The 16,097-nt window shown below is 32.8% G+C and overlaps 1 protein-coding gene across 1 annotated transcript in view; it reads right to left on the bottom strand.

The window, feature by feature from the left end:
- The window catches only part of LOC128993927 (uncharacterized), a 268,313-nt gene extending 254,843 nt beyond the window's left edge, over positions 1–13,470 (bottom strand). Inside the window, exon 1 of the mRNA XM_054418050.1 lies at positions 13,437–13,470. The gene's annotated coding sequence lies outside the window, so the exon portion shown is untranslated. The remainder of the gene's footprint in view (positions 1–13,436) is intronic.
- Positions 13,471–16,097: the final 2,627 nt, after the last annotated feature.

Below are 16,097 nucleotides of genomic sequence, written 5' to 3'. Positions count from 1 at the left end.
CCTGGGAATTTGGAATAATGAACCATCATTAATAACTTTATTTTTTTGTGAGATATAGCAAAAAAGTGTTTATATTTTATTTTACTAGCAGAACTTTAATTGGGATGTAAACACTTTAATGGTTAAGGTACCAAGCCAAAGCTACTAGAGTTAAGACAAATATTATTTAGATTAGCTTTTTGTGTGAAATGGTCTTGAAGCTGTAAATAAACACGATTCTTAATAGGTTAATAGGATTCGGTTTCATTAGATTCTATTGTTATTGAATTTTTTATCCAGTTTCTCGGTTCTTTATTCAGCCTTATTGTTTAAAAACTATATTTTAATCAAGGTACCTTAAACCTCCAAAATGAATCGTCCAAGACGATATAAGTTTAACTACAGTTTATTTATTGTTTGATTTTTAGTAGAGTTTTCCAAATTAAAAAAAAAGTTTTCCCTGCCTAAAAAATTATTCATAAGATAAGTGTGTATAAATATTGGAGCTAAAACCAAAAACCTTGGAGGGATTAGAACCCATATTATGGACAAGCTAAAATATGGGTTTATCTTAAGTGTGAAGGTTCTCCCGTGTAATAACCTTTCCAGATGCACTACTACAACGTAACACACGCACACATAATACACACATCACATAACTTAGATCACATACGGGAAATTTCCATGGAAGAGTACTTTTAGAAATCATTACTCAAGAAGTGTGACAAAAAGTGTTCCTACCAAAGGTTTCACATAAAGAAACGTTTTATAGGTATGACCAATTTTTTCATTGGAGTTCATTGCATCAAAAATATATGTAGGAATTATACCTCAAGACATTGACTTAATAACGGGTCTTCCAATGCATATTTCATATGAAGGTGCTATTTCTAGGTGATACTAAGCAGATATCTCCCACCAGGTGCTAGGGGGGGTGGTGACAGCGGGGGGTAGGCGCAGGTGATTGATCTCTCTATCAGACTGTCTGTTGGCGAGGGTTGGGCAATTAGGAAGTAGTATTGCATAGAAGAAGATTGAGTAAACTGTTAAAGCACAAACTGATTCCAACGTTGTCCAATCCTGATAACAGAAATTCCGGATGTTTTACGGATAAACTGACTTTGAAGTGATTATGAAGGTTCTTGACAGTCTGGAATAATGATATAGTTAGCAGATCATCATACAAATTGCGGATGTTATCGAGTCAGCCATAAGAGGGTGTAACAAATCAGTAAGTCTTTCTGCCGCCACTATGCCAATTATTAAAAAGTTCTACCCCTTTAATCAATATGGAACCTTAAATAAAGAATACCTCATACAGTACTAACATTAAGATGTTTTCACCAGCAGGTTATTTTACTGCCATAGGAATTATTAAACTCACATCACTAAATACAAAGTGTGTCTACATCTAATTGATCGCTTTCTGTGGACTTTGTAGACAGCAGTACGCGAATTGGTTTGTAGTAGGCTATAATAGGTGGTTTGGGAAAATTATTACTAGAAATACTGATTATCAATTAAATGGAATAAAATTCTATAGATGGAAGATTTAACAGACTTGTTGATCCAATATGGAAAACAATTAGAAATCTACGACAGTAAACTGAGTACTTTTCACAATGTTTTCTTTGTTATTCAATTTGCACTCCGTTTGATCAAATCAGATATTTCTGTGTTTGACTCCAATTAATCTGCTATTAGTAGGAAATTTGTTGAGTGATTTAGAAAACAACAGTGCACATTAATTATGGGTTCCCCCAACTCTTTTGATTTAATTAATTTAACATAAGATGTATTTGCAATTCGTCTGACCGAGGAGTATAAAGTAAAATGTTACATGAGCATTGAAAGAACTAGGTTTAAACTCTAAGGGGCTCTACCAATAATTATTTTTCAACACGATGAAAGTACACAGGTAATGAAAAATATTTACTTATTTTTATACAAGGTTAACAAATTAAAACTGGACCACCGTTCGTACCTTAGAAACTATTAAATTTATATAACATGTTAAAATAGAACTTCAACTTGTTTTATGGCATAAAAATGTGAATTCAACTATCTATTTAAAAAATTACCACCAGTTTCCAATATGGCGACTAGCTTAAAAAGGGTTTTACCTTATGTAAAAATAAACGTTCGTTTGTTATGCATTCTAAAATATTGATTTATTGTTTCTTGTTACAATTTTATATTGTTACTAGCAGAGTACCCGTCCTTCGTACGGGGTTGGCATATAAGTATCAAATGCTTATAGCAGTTATGAGTGAGGACATGGTTTAAGAAATTTCGGTTCTTTTTGAAGTTCGTTCGCTACGCTCACTCACCTTTAGGTTGGAGCTCGTTCGCTGCGCTCACTTTCCTTCAGGTTAGCTCGTTCGCTACGCTCACTTGCCTTCAGGTTAGCTCGTTCGCTACGCTCACTCGCCTCCAGGTTGAAGTTTGTTCGCTACGCTCACTCACCTTTTGCTGTTGTCATAAATGTAAAAGAAATAATAGTGCTAGTGCTGCACCCTGTTGGTAATCCTTGTAACTTTAATGCTATTGAACATCACAGAACAGAACCAACTTGTTTAATTGAAACAGCTGTTAAGATTCAATAATTTCATTTCTCATAAGGTTAACATGGGAAACTCCAGAGCCACTGGGGCGGAGCCCGAAAGGATTTTTGGGATAAAAATATGCCTATATGTTAATCGGGAATGTGAGCTATCATCATGCCAAATTTCAGCCCGATCCGACCAGTAGTTTTCGCGTTTACTTTTCCCATACACACACACAGACACCACCTCTTTTTTATAATAGTATAGATAGATAAAAATTTTGTGGAAATAAATTGATAGTATAAAAAATAAGTACAATTCCATAAATAAGATTCCTTTCTTTGATAAACGTCTTACAACAATATCTTAACCCCTGACCCATAAAAGAGTATAGACAGTTCTTGTAGCCTGTTTTCTTGTCCTACATTCAGTACATTATACTTCTTTTTGTTTTCCTTATATATAGCTATGCCATATGTTACATTAGTTTGTTGGGCAATGCATCCCGTTCTGCAGAGGGTTTTATTTGAACATATTATGCGATCACTTATAACTTAAGCTTTTATTTTACTAGGAACAACGGTTTTCTACTATATAACCAGGAGATATGCTGCTCATAACATATTCATACTCGATTTGGGGTAGACTTCCGTATCTGTTGGCACAAACAACCGAATGAAAAGATCGATCGAAATATCGTTTGGTTAGTTAGGTAACATTAACCTAACCTAACTAACCAAACGATATATCGAGTGAAACAATCGAATAATTAATAATTTCATTCCGTTGTTTGTACCAACAGATACGGAAGTCTACCCCCGATTTTTCTGAGAGAGCTGAATATTTTGAATTTGAAGCCATTTAAATATTCCTATACATGGACACACTTAATTAACTTCTTAATAACCATTGCACAACGTTTTGTTGATAAACACTCACATAAAAATCGGTTACAAAAACACAAAGAATTTAATATATTTCGTCCTATCTTTACACCAGCAGATCCTGTTTTGGCATTAATTATGTTTTTTGAGAGTATTTCTTTACAAATAAAAAAAGAAAAGACTAAAATCGGATGAAAACAAATAAAATAGAATTATTAAAATAAATACGACAAAATCACTCTCAGAAGGGCGAGGTCGAAAGTTTGGTCCACAGAGATTGCAGCTTACGGCAAAGTAAGCGGAGTTAGGTTTGGTTAAGACTCAGTCTTACTTGGTCTCCAAGGAGAGTTGGAACTTTGTAATTATTAACTCAGATCTATTTATGTAATTCACGCGTGAAGCATAAATTGACACTCTAATAATGTTATATTCGTTGACATCGGAACTTGGTAATTTAAATTGTTTATGTACATGACAAGTTTATAGAGATTTTTAATTAGCTTAAAGTGTTTTTCCTTAAAAGTATCATGTAGCATGTTTCATAAAATACGTTAAATTAGTTGAAATATCTTGGGAAAATAGTTTTTTTGTATATTTATGATAAATTTTTTTACCTTTTCGGCAGTAGGACTTTGTTGATTCTTAGTTCCATCTTTCAGAAAAAATCGTAAACATAATCAAATGGTAAAAAGTCTGATTCCCTATAGGGTAATCCACTAAAAGCAAATCGCTGATCAATTTATTAAATTGTAAGTGTCATTTCCACTTGTCAAGAATACATTTCTTCTGAAAAGATAATGTCTTCGGGAAAGAAAGGAAAATAAAACATATTTCTTCCATCAATTATATTTTCAAATGCCAACATCTTTTTGATGCTATTGGAAAAGTAGGCAGAATAGTGTAGCTTGCTAGTACTGTCTGTTGCTAGTGTACCTGGGTTTGCTACTAATTAATTTGGCTAAGACCAGTTCATTCAAATATTCGTGTCATAGATTCAATTTTATATAACCTTTTCATACGAGTTTTCAGTAATTATTTTTTAAACGTCAGTGATTTACTAAGTGAGTTAAGGAGAAACTGAACAGCGCCAAGTGTAGCAGTTTACCGACAAACACCAGCTGACCAATTAGTCAGAGCAGTTAGTAAATAACTCAATGACCAAAGACATTAGAGGTAGAGTAAATATTGACAAACTTGTTCCTAGGTTTTTGCTTAGGATCACTTTATTTATCTCGAGGCACTCCATATTAACTCTGGTCCCTTGATCACTTTTCAACCATTGTTTGTGTATTTTTGTTTAAGTCTTATACGAAAAGTGTAAAATTTTTAAAATAAAGATCTTTTTTCTTTCTTTTCAACCTCTTATTACTTTAGCCCCCTATACATAGTATATGGAGAACGTATTGATTTCGTCAACATTTTCAGTTTGAATTTTGAGTGGATATATGCGATTTTGGCCCCCCTGAACCCAAAAAAGTGGTTTTCGAAGTGATGTCTGTGTGTGTGTATGTGTGGGTAGATGTGTACAGAGCTACAGACCACACCTGTAGTCCGATTTTGATTTAATTTGTTATGTAGGTACTAATCCATGGTATCTCCGGCGTTTGTTTAGTTTGTTTAAACATTTTTGTATGGTGATTTTCCCATAAAAACCCAGATAAAATAACGGAAAAATTTTCTCAAAAATGGCTTGAACGATATAATAAAAATTTAGTATGTTGTAGCCCTTAACATCTTGTAGGAAATAGTAGAACTCACATTCCTGTAACTTATGTAATTTTTCCATAACAAAAAAAAAACATAAAATAAGAGAAAGTCGTGTGGAATTACAAATTAGCTGATGAATCACTTACATATTAAACTATCTAACAAGGCGAATTTTTGAAAAAAAAACAATTCCTGTAAAAAATTACTGTTCAAAATTTAATGTAACTTTTGTGATTTTACCCATTAAATATCATACTGTAGTTACTCCCATCGCTTACCCATGATACGGGTTTTTGACAAGGTAATGGGAGGAAGTATGTGTCAGATTGCTGATACCGTTTTTTTTCGTGTAGTTCTGCAGATACAGCTTGATCTTTTGATCAACCACACAAATTTAAGAATGTAATTTTTACCAAACTTATAACAATGTTACCAATAATTAATATTTGACCTAATTCAACACATAATTAGTACAGTACAACAAAACGAATATTTTAAAAATTTTCATTACCATTTAATACCTTTCATCAAAACGTTGCCATTTTTCAATTAAGTTTCGAATAGTGGCTACTTTGGCACATAAGAGGCTTAAGGATGGAGCACCGTGCAAAATGCATATTAATCCGTCATTCTGTTCAACACTAAGCCCTCTCAGCTGCTAAAGCATTCTTGAACTATTAGCTACTGGCTTTCTACCTAGCCATAATGGCTTAGGCCTTCATATCGTTATATTATTTATCATCTAATTAATTATTACTATGGACTTGTTAGATTTAAAGCAAAACGTTGTTCTCATCCTTGATGGCTTGGTTTTATAACATTGTGGTTGCAAGTTTGTATAGGTTGTTTAAAAATCGTATAGTATCATATTGTATAGTTTTTGTTTGAATTAACCCAGGGTTAACGCAAGGTTAAGCATATCAATGTTATCTGTTCGTGTACATTTACATCGTACATTTTATGTGTTTGCTTGGTGTTTAAAGCTGTTCAAATATAAGAAACAAACAGAGGGTATGTTGATGTACACGTTACATATGTTTTGTAATACAAAACTTCTCTGATGTGATACATGTATAAACATATATTCACAAATGAGTGTTAGGTTAAAATCCTGTGACAGGGATTTTTTTCAATAGAAAGAATTTAAATGCTGAAACTATTATAGGCTAACTATTAATTATAAGTAATGTTAAATTGTACCAGAGTTTTTGAAGGATAGCTCTATGGTAACAAAACTTGGACATGAATGAGTTTATATGATTACTTCTGACCTTACATCTTAGAAAAAAAATATGCTACACAGCGTAAGTACTTGCATCAATACCAATGTTAAATTTTATGACAATGGAAATTAATTAGGAAGGAATTAGATAAATAAAAATAAGTTTAGTGTAGTACTGCATTAGAAAAAGATTTTTAGATGACACGCTTTGCTATGTATAACTTAGAAAAACGTGGTTAGAAATTGAAAATAAAACCAACAGCTTACGTTTCGTAGATTACGAAGCAATAATGCACAAGAAAGTCATAAATCCACTCCAGCTTCAAGTGGTAACAATTAATACACAATTCTCTGCTCGTGAATTACGGGTTGCTTAATCAACAGTTTTACCGAACAAACAAATTGCAATTAAATTATTTACAAGTAAAATGTATTTTAAATATACATAAGACTGTATTTATGGAGAAAATACAAGATAAACTCTATCCTTTACCGCATGATATTATCCTCTAAATATACATAAGTTGATTGAACCAATCATTCAGCTCCCAGATCGACCCTTTCTAGAGTTAAAACCTCTCTATCCACTGATGTTAACGCAGAGCTATTTTAGTAATGACTATAAACAGACACCGCACGGTTACCACTTAGTGCAGTTGTGGTATTTGTGGCAGCAAACCTAAATGTTAGTAATTTCCAACTTACAGAAAGGGATTTTCCTAAAATTTTCACTAGATACACCTTTTTCGGATTACAAAACGAATTAACAATCAGCAGAAACATACAGTTCAACGGAAATTTTTAATTTGATGCCAATTAAAATGACAAATAGATATACAGTATTTTTAAAAGACTAAAATATATCCCGATATTCCTTCATAACTCTATCAGTTTTATTTACATTCCATTAAATATCAAAAGTAGGAAGAATTGACTTAATTCTATAAAATTGTAATCCTATTTAACGCTGCAGGGTTCTACCGATTTAAATCCATTGACATTTAAGAGTTTATTTAAGAAACAGTCCAAACTCTAGTTTAGTTACCATCCAAATCAACCAGTTGAAATACACCGTTAGCTGGTAGTCCAATGAAAAGGCCATTTGAGCACAGATTTGATCTCTTAGCTGTTAGTTGTTCGTTTTTTATTTGTCTATATGTACCTAACCACTATGTAACCTTTCTATATGTAATAAACATATGTCCTTTCTCGTTCCATTTAGCGTATGTCTGTCAGTATGAGTGTTTTTTTTTTTACAAAATCTTACATAACTCATCAAAGATGTTAGCTACAGCGTTGAAATTCTAGAATTTTTTTAAATCTTTTTAGTTGCTATATTTGTGCTACATATAAATACAAATTCCTTAACATTTTTTTAAAAGGAGGTTTTGTTAAATATTTGATACGCAATTAAAAAAAGCCATTAGTTTTGAAAAAAGCTACAATAAATATAAAATTGTGTATATTGTATGCAGATTCCGACGATATTTTATAACGCTTAGTTTGGACAAAGAATAACTGAGAATATTTTTTTATACCTACAACCATTCTCCATTTAACCAATTTTAAAATGTAAAAAGTTAAAACTACCTTTTAACTCTCTTATCATATATTTTTTAGAGATGATAATGCAAAAAAATGTTTATGCAACAAAAATACATAAAACTTTTTTTTACTCACTAAAATGAAACAATTTGTGGCTACGTACCAGGTAAAAAGTTCAAAAAGTCCTAATATATTGAGGTTTGTAAAGAAACTAAATGAGTTTGATGATTTATTCTAAGTGGTCTGGTAGTCACAACGGGATTCCGGTGGAACAAAAACCGTCTAATAGACACCACCCTAACTAGGCGTTGACAGCCCCACGTGTAGAAAGCAACTAATATCTGTCAGAGGATGCAAGATGTGCTGCTTAATTGGGTAACACTGTTGGAATTGCCTCCAAAATGGGACTTATTGCCACCAAACAGTCTGGCCGGAGCTCACCTTTCGGTGGTGTTATTTAAGATTTCTGTAGAGGTATTGATGGATTCTACAGCTCCTAGGTTCGTACAACGAACTACTTATGGGTTAGCAGTTCGTCTGCTACTTTTAAATCATTCGCTACAAACGTTAGTATTTCATAACTTTGATGTTACTTATCTTTAGACTAAGAGTTTAAAGTATATAACACATATTTTATAAATTAAATACTAGTTCCTACCTGAAGGATTAAGATTTATTCAAACCACAATATTTTATGAAACAAATTTAAATACAAATTTTCTATGGAAATGGTAAATTTTTTAAAACATCAAAAAGATCACTTAGAGTAAATACACTTTTTTATCTCCCATAACTAGATATCAACATTTGATCTAAAAAAAAATCAAAGACATATAGCTTATAGTTAACATTATATAAAATAGGCAGTCAATGCACAAGAAAGTCATAAATTTACTCTAGCTATTAGAGATAACAACTAATACACCATTCCCTATTACAGGCACCTGCTCATGAATTATGGTTTGCTTAATCAAGAGTTTTACCGAACAAACAAATTGTAATTTATATTCTTTTCAACCAAGATTTATTTGAAATATTTAAAATTGTATGTGTGTGAGTGTATACAAATAAGTATTTTATGAATTAAATTATATTCTAACCTTATCCTCTATATATTTATTGGGACTAAAACCCTGGTTTAGTTAGATTTACTGTTAATTTGACCTATTAGAGTGGGTACATAAACATTGGAACATAAACAACACAAAGAACCCAAGTTTTAGATTTTTGTTAGCAATCTCAGCGGCACGTACACAGTAAACGCACGGACGACTTTGACTAATTAAAGCTACTTTATGTCCTTAGGAATGTCTTTGGCGAAAACAATAAATTGGATTTTACCAGAGAAAACACTTTTAGTACTAAATATAGACTGTTTTCCTCCAGATGTAGACTTACTTGGTTTTATTTTATTGAATTTAATGATCCTAATAACGCTATATCATAAATCAAAATTCATTGGTGATTTACGGGGTTCAATTACAAGAATCTTGTGTCGTTCGAACTTTTTTTTATAATCTTTTTTTTCATTTCCAATTACAAAAGTACTGAAGAGACCTGCAAGTTTCGGTTTCAGCCCATTACATCATTGGGATTCAAATATTTTGTCAGTCTCTTTCTTAAAGATAAAAAATGTTATGTTACAGATTAAAAAAAATAATTTACACTAAAACAAGAACATAGTCAATATACAAACTTTCAACAGTTTGGTTTAAGTAGCGCTAGTACATTATAGTAGGCCCTACATACGTTACAGTAGTATATTACAATGCTTGTTTTAGCAGATCTAGTAGTTTTATCGTTGCTGTTAAGTTAACTTCTTACGTGTTTATCTAAAACGTGTACAGAACATTTAATGCGTAAACTACCAATTGAGACACAGTTTAGTTATTGACTTAGCTCAATACACTCAAAAAGAAAAGAAATGTGATTTTCCAAGGCTCAATATAATCAAGAAAATTAGGAAAGTTTTATTAATGTTACATTTCTTAGTAGTTTTGCCGTATTTAACAGACATTTGACTCAAATTGACATTTCCGTTAGTGAGAAGTAAATTCTACGAGAAAGTACCAAGATTGTTATGTGACCTGGGACAATTTGAAAAAAATATTAGTCTTTGCTTCTATTTTAATAATTCTCTCACATAGCCTCTTAAATTTGGAACAATTACCAATATTTTTTTAATAGAAATGTCGTTTATGATAGAAAGTGACCCAATTTTTAAAAACCTAAGAATAGATTACTGTTAGATTTACAAAAACATCGAACCATTAATACACACAATGATAGTGAGTTATTCTATCCGTCTCTTGATTAGAACACGTATTTTAACCAAATGCCAGTTATTTATTTTCTTTGATTAAGGCTAATGAACTTTATAAGAAAGCTCCCAAGATCGAAATGATACCTCGGGGCACCAAGCCGGGATTTGGAATTAACAAACTTTAGCCTTTTTTCTGTGGAGAAGGGATTAAATACGTTGATTTTCTTAGCAGACTCATTTTGCTAATTTACGTTAGGTAAACTGTATTTTGATTAACTTAATTTTCAATTGTGTTTCGATTAAAATAAAATGTTACTTTACGTGTTATAACGTTTGTTACAATAGAAAATCAGGAATTTGAATAAGTAATGAGAATGTGTAGTAATTGTAACAATTATAATCTTTTTAAGTTTGTTCTATGGAACCTGTCTGGATGGAACTATTGGCCAGTTCCCAGGTAGACCCGGCCAGGAGACAGGTGCCATCACACAGACTATGGGGTATCTAGAAAAGATAAGGTTTAATGTGTTCGAACTTAAGAGAGCATGGCTTTGACATAACAAATATGTATTATTTAGTGTAATTAAAATACCTTTTGTGTTGATTAACTCAAATCTACCTTACTGTAAAATATCTAAATTATGATTTTATGTCAAATGCAAGGATTTTTTTTTATAAAAACCAACTTATCACAATTTAATTTTTATAAGGTATCTCCTAATCACATACATATGTATTATTGTATTACCTGCATAGCAGTGTTCTTTAAATATAAGTTTCAGTATTCTGTTTGTATGCATTCATTATTATTTATGATTAAAAATAGAACTCTCGTGTTATCAGTGTGACCCAAGGCAAATCCTTGCCATAAACATCCTGCTCTAAATGTGTTACTCCGCTCAGCCCCAGAACGTTAAATCAATTATGATAATGGAGAACCCACGTATATCAAACAAAGCTGCTCAAAGAGTATTATCTTTATTCGTAGTATCATAAAGTTGTGTATCATTCTAAAGGTAGGTTTCATTGTAAAGCCATAAGGTATAACTATTGATCGACAGTTTTTTTCATCACACAGTCTTTAGGTAATATCTTCACCTTATAAATTATAAAAAATTCAAATATGACTGTAAACATGTATTTGTATTATAGGTGTGTTGATTCAAAGGTTTCAGGAAAAGACCTAAGGACTGATTTTACTGCAAAAACCCCCGATTAAAATATACCACCAACCGTTTTAACGAGCATTAAAAATCTGTATGCGATTTATTTCATAACGAATTTCAAGTTCCTAAACATGTGTGACTAAAAACCTCCCAGTACATTCTCGATTTATCTCAAATCAGATAATAACAACGTTGAGCTAAGGTGTTATAATGTTCAGCCACGGTGTTTAATTTGATGTAAAACTCCCTAATTACCGAAATTGGGAAAACAACAAAACATGGGAGAGTTAAAAATTTAACAAAATTTGGTCTGTTATGCTATCAAACTTGTTAAATAATGTTGAAGTTTGTATATAGCTGGTGTACAAAATAATGATTTTCTAGTTACAAGAGTTCCTATTTTCTTACCCTTGTGTATTTACATGTACCTTAACATTAAAGCAATATCTTACTGCTTTTTGAAGAACAGTGTAAAAATATCAATAAAGAAGTATGTGACCTTCAGACATTTTAGTTTGTACTTTACATTATTTAATTGAGGGTTTTTACCAGGGTAAAAATTATTGATTCGATACATATTTTGCTGTGGTATACTGGTCATTTTACTTCTCAATTGTTTGCAGGAAGTTTAAGATATTATTATTTTGTGAAACATATTGAGTGTACCAACAGATATCCACGTTTGAACATTGGTTCACTAATGTGTGGAGATAAATGCTCAAGAAGCGTATAGCCAAACCAACTCATTTCGGGGAGCGAGCTGGCGTAGTGGTTAGAGCGCGGGACTTCAGTCCCTGAGGTCCCGGGTTCGATCCCCGCCAAGTCACCAATGGATTTTATCTAAGTGATAATGCCGCAACCCCTAGGTCTAGTCTGAAGTAATGTGCAAAACAATCCCAGGCTCGTGCCTAGCGTCCTTAGGACAAAAAAAAAAAAAAAAAAAAAAACCAACTCATTTCCTTTAGCCACAAAAGTAACACCACCTCTCCCCCCCCCCCGGGGGGATGCAGGTTTTTACCCCTCTGATCCGGTAGTAAAGCTGTCCACAGATACACCAGATTGTATTCAAACTGTCCAAGCGTGGTCAGACTTCCGTAAAAACCACTGAAACGGAACTGATACGGAGTTTGGGTGAAAATATCCGTGCGAAATTTCTTTGATCCTCCACAAACATGAACATAAAATGTGTTTCACTTCAGTAATCGTCAAATGTGGTGAAGGGGCTGTTTTGGGTTTAAAATACAAAACCGTAAGATGCTATTACAAGTTATGGTATATGTCATAAGATGCAATTTGGAGCAACGGATTTTAACCTTATGGTCATAAAAAGATAATGTTTTAAAGAGAAATCTTAAAATCTTTATTGGTTGATATATTGATTTACAAAGCTTACACGCAGAGTAAACAAAGAATAACTTTAATTAGCTAACTTACACAGGCGAATTATTTAACGATGAAACAATTCATCCACAGGTCGAAGACCTGTGTTTGGGATGTTCTATTACGTACATATACATAAAACAGCTCAAAAGATCGGATCACCGACACCAATGAACAATACACTCTAAACTAAAGCAACTTTATAATAAAATCTCTTTATTACCATATCACAGAGAAAACGGGCATGGAAAGTCAAGATGGGAGCGAAATATTTGATAAATCACAAGATTGGTTTGACTAGTTCTACAGAGTTCCACAAAGAAGACACGGAACGAGCTTAGCATTATTCAGAGTTTCTTTTAAAATCACGTGTGACAGAGAAATGGTAAATGTTTACTGAGATAAATAATACAATAACAGCCAGAAGTGTGAGCCGTACAGTGGTAGCTGTTGTATTACTCAGGCTTTTAATGGTGAATGTGTTGATTCCGGTTAAACTATTGAAGATTTACAAACAAACTAAATTGTGGGAGATCAGTTATCTTTGTTTACCCTAAATAAATAAAATATGACATAAAAGTTGAAGTTTCTTTAAAGGCATAAAAAGGTGTGAAGTTTGTAGTATAGTTAAATTGTAGCAACAAAATACAAAGCCTAAATGAAACTTACCTGAGACCAAAAATTATTAAATTCCATGTTATGGCCCCTGGATTACTTTATATGACTATAATAATGGTACAATACCTCGTCAAGTAGTCCAAATGATGATTGAGGTTAGCAACCTACATGTTTCGCCGTAAATACGGCATCGTCAGGGTTACAAAAACGAAGACATCGATGTCACACGCACACAATAAATACACGGATACGAACATTTAATTACGGAAATACAAAGTAAACATTTAATTGACATTGATAGGCCTATCACACGCACACGACACGGACGGTCCCGGCGCAGGTAGTAGACTGCAGTGTCAGACTCCTTCCTCGTTGTTGTCCATGTCTATTTTCAATGTGCTAATTCACACAAATAACCGGCCACAAATAAACATACCTAACCTTTGTCCTACTGTTAACATGGACAACAACGAGGAAGGAGTCTGACACTGCAGTCTACTACCTGCGCCGGGACCGTCCGTGTCGTGTGCGTGTGATAGGCCTATCAATGTCAATTAAATGTTTACTTTGTATTTCCGTAATTAAATGTTCGTATCCGTGTATTTATTGTGTGCGTGTGACATCGATGTCTTCGTTTTTGTAACCCTGACGATGCCGTATTTACGGCGAAACATGTAGGTTGCTAACCTCAATCATCATTTGGACTACTTGACGAGGTATTGTACCATTATTATAGTCAAAAATTATTCTCACATATTCTTGGTGACTTATAAAATCTTCTCAGGGACCACTAACAAGTATTTATGTGGCGTCAAGATCCTGATAACGGTTTACACAGTTTGAAAATGTCAAACATTAATTGTCTAATACTATTTTTGTAGATAATTTATTTTGTATACCCTACCTTAGCATTCTAGGAGTAAGCTCTACCCCAGAACCGTTCTACCCAATCCCCAGGCTTGAGGGTTAACAAATTATCACTCAGATAAAGTTCATGGTGATTGGTGGGATTCGACTCTGGGACCTTGAGGACCGAAGTCCTTCACCCTTGCATTCCATTTACAAAATATTAATGTACATTTATTTAAATATGTAAGGATTAAAAAGCCAAATTTAAGTTAAGGTCAGGAACGATACGCACAAACTTTGGTGGTATCACAATAAGATTAAATAGTTTAGTATTTATTTTCTATACATTTTTATACAGGTCGTAATCAAGTCGATAACCTATAGATTAAACACGATGAAAAATCTACATAAATTTTCATCTTATCCAGACAAGTGATAGAAAATCAGTCTCTGAAATGAAAAATATCAGAAAAAAATTTTTGTTTTGAATCAACCCTGCAACCTGATTGACTAAATCTACACAGAGAACCTTTGTCAGAGGACAATTATGATTAAATTGGACAGTATAGTATTAACTACTTAGTTTCTATAACTTAATGTTCCTCTACTCATATTTTTCTCCGGGGAGCGAGCTGGTCTAGTAGTAGGGGACAGGGATTCGGAGTCCGAAGTCCTGGGTCCAAATCCTGCCCACCACCAAATGATTTTGTCTGTATCTGATAATGTCTTGACCCTCTCGAGAGTCCTACAATGTTAAGGTGGGACATTAAACTCTTATTGTTCTTGAAAAATATATCACGTTACCTAATTGTTATTAAAGCTAGTCTTGAGCACAGAGTTGTTTCCGAGACTCTTGACTGTTTTATTCACTAAAATAAACTATTAACACTCGCATCCTCTGGCGAGGAAGTGCTGCGAAACAGAATAATGTATGATGTCTTCAGTCTTCATCCCGCTGCATTTCTAAACTAAAAAAACACACTTCGTGCTTTTATGTAATTTAACTTGGGACATCAATAGGGAAACGGAGCAACGGGTTTTTTTGACAAAAACAAATATTTCATACTTGTTTTTATGATTTTATTGAGTAAAAACATATTTCGTCTCATTGTTTCTGATTTGTTTAGATTATTTGACTCTTTTGTCACTTTTATAGTTTCGTAAGGAAACGGTTAAAACACTATATCCTGTAGAGTAATTTATTTAGATGATACAATAATTTAGACGATTAAAAGTAGCAAACCGTTTAAGTAAGGTGCGTTGGACGGACTATAAAAAATACCTAAGAGTAAAAGGAAAACATAGCATTTGAACGTGACTAAGGATCCTAACAAACATTTAAAAACACCCCCGCCGCAGCAAAACTGCAGACTAAGCGAATTTCAACTTGTCTGATTACATTTTTATTAAAATATTTCCATAAATAAGACATATTTATTCCCAATTTTAATAACATTAGATTTACGAGTGCTTAGGTTTGCTGCTAGGAGGAAGGTAAAAGGTGTTTTGGACCATCGTCAATAGTATAGGATTATATAAATAAATTTGCCATATTTTATCAACATAAATTTGCCATCCATAAACAGGTACTCTACAACACTTTTCATTTTCTCCATAAGAATAACATGAGAATTTTAAATTTAGACTTTCTTAAATTTTATCCGTAACTATTATAAACAATGCTTCAATATACTAATTATTTCATTTTTTGAGCTCTACAAAATGGTTGGAAAAGAAATTACAAAATGTAATGGCCTCTGGGGACCTCAAAACGAAAAAGTAAATCGGTCCTGGTAGCAGATCTTACCATGAGATCTATGCTAATAGCTCATTCCTTGTATGGAAAATTCGCTAAAAAGTATAAACAAAAAGTTTTTTGATATTTGGAAATTGCTTTATTCAAATCACATAAAAAAATACATTCTAAAAAAAGATTTT

The sequence above is a fragment of the Macrosteles quadrilineatus genome, unplaced genomic scaffold, assembly GCF_028750875.1.
Source record: "Macrosteles quadrilineatus isolate MER2022 unplaced genomic scaffold, UCM_ALF_1.0 Scaffold_5__1_contigs__length_97177068, whole genome shotgun sequence".
Lineage (NCBI taxonomy): Eukaryota > Metazoa > Arthropoda > Insecta > Hemiptera > Cicadellidae > Macrosteles > Macrosteles quadrilineatus.
This window is presented reverse-complemented; position numbering and strand designations above follow the sequence as displayed.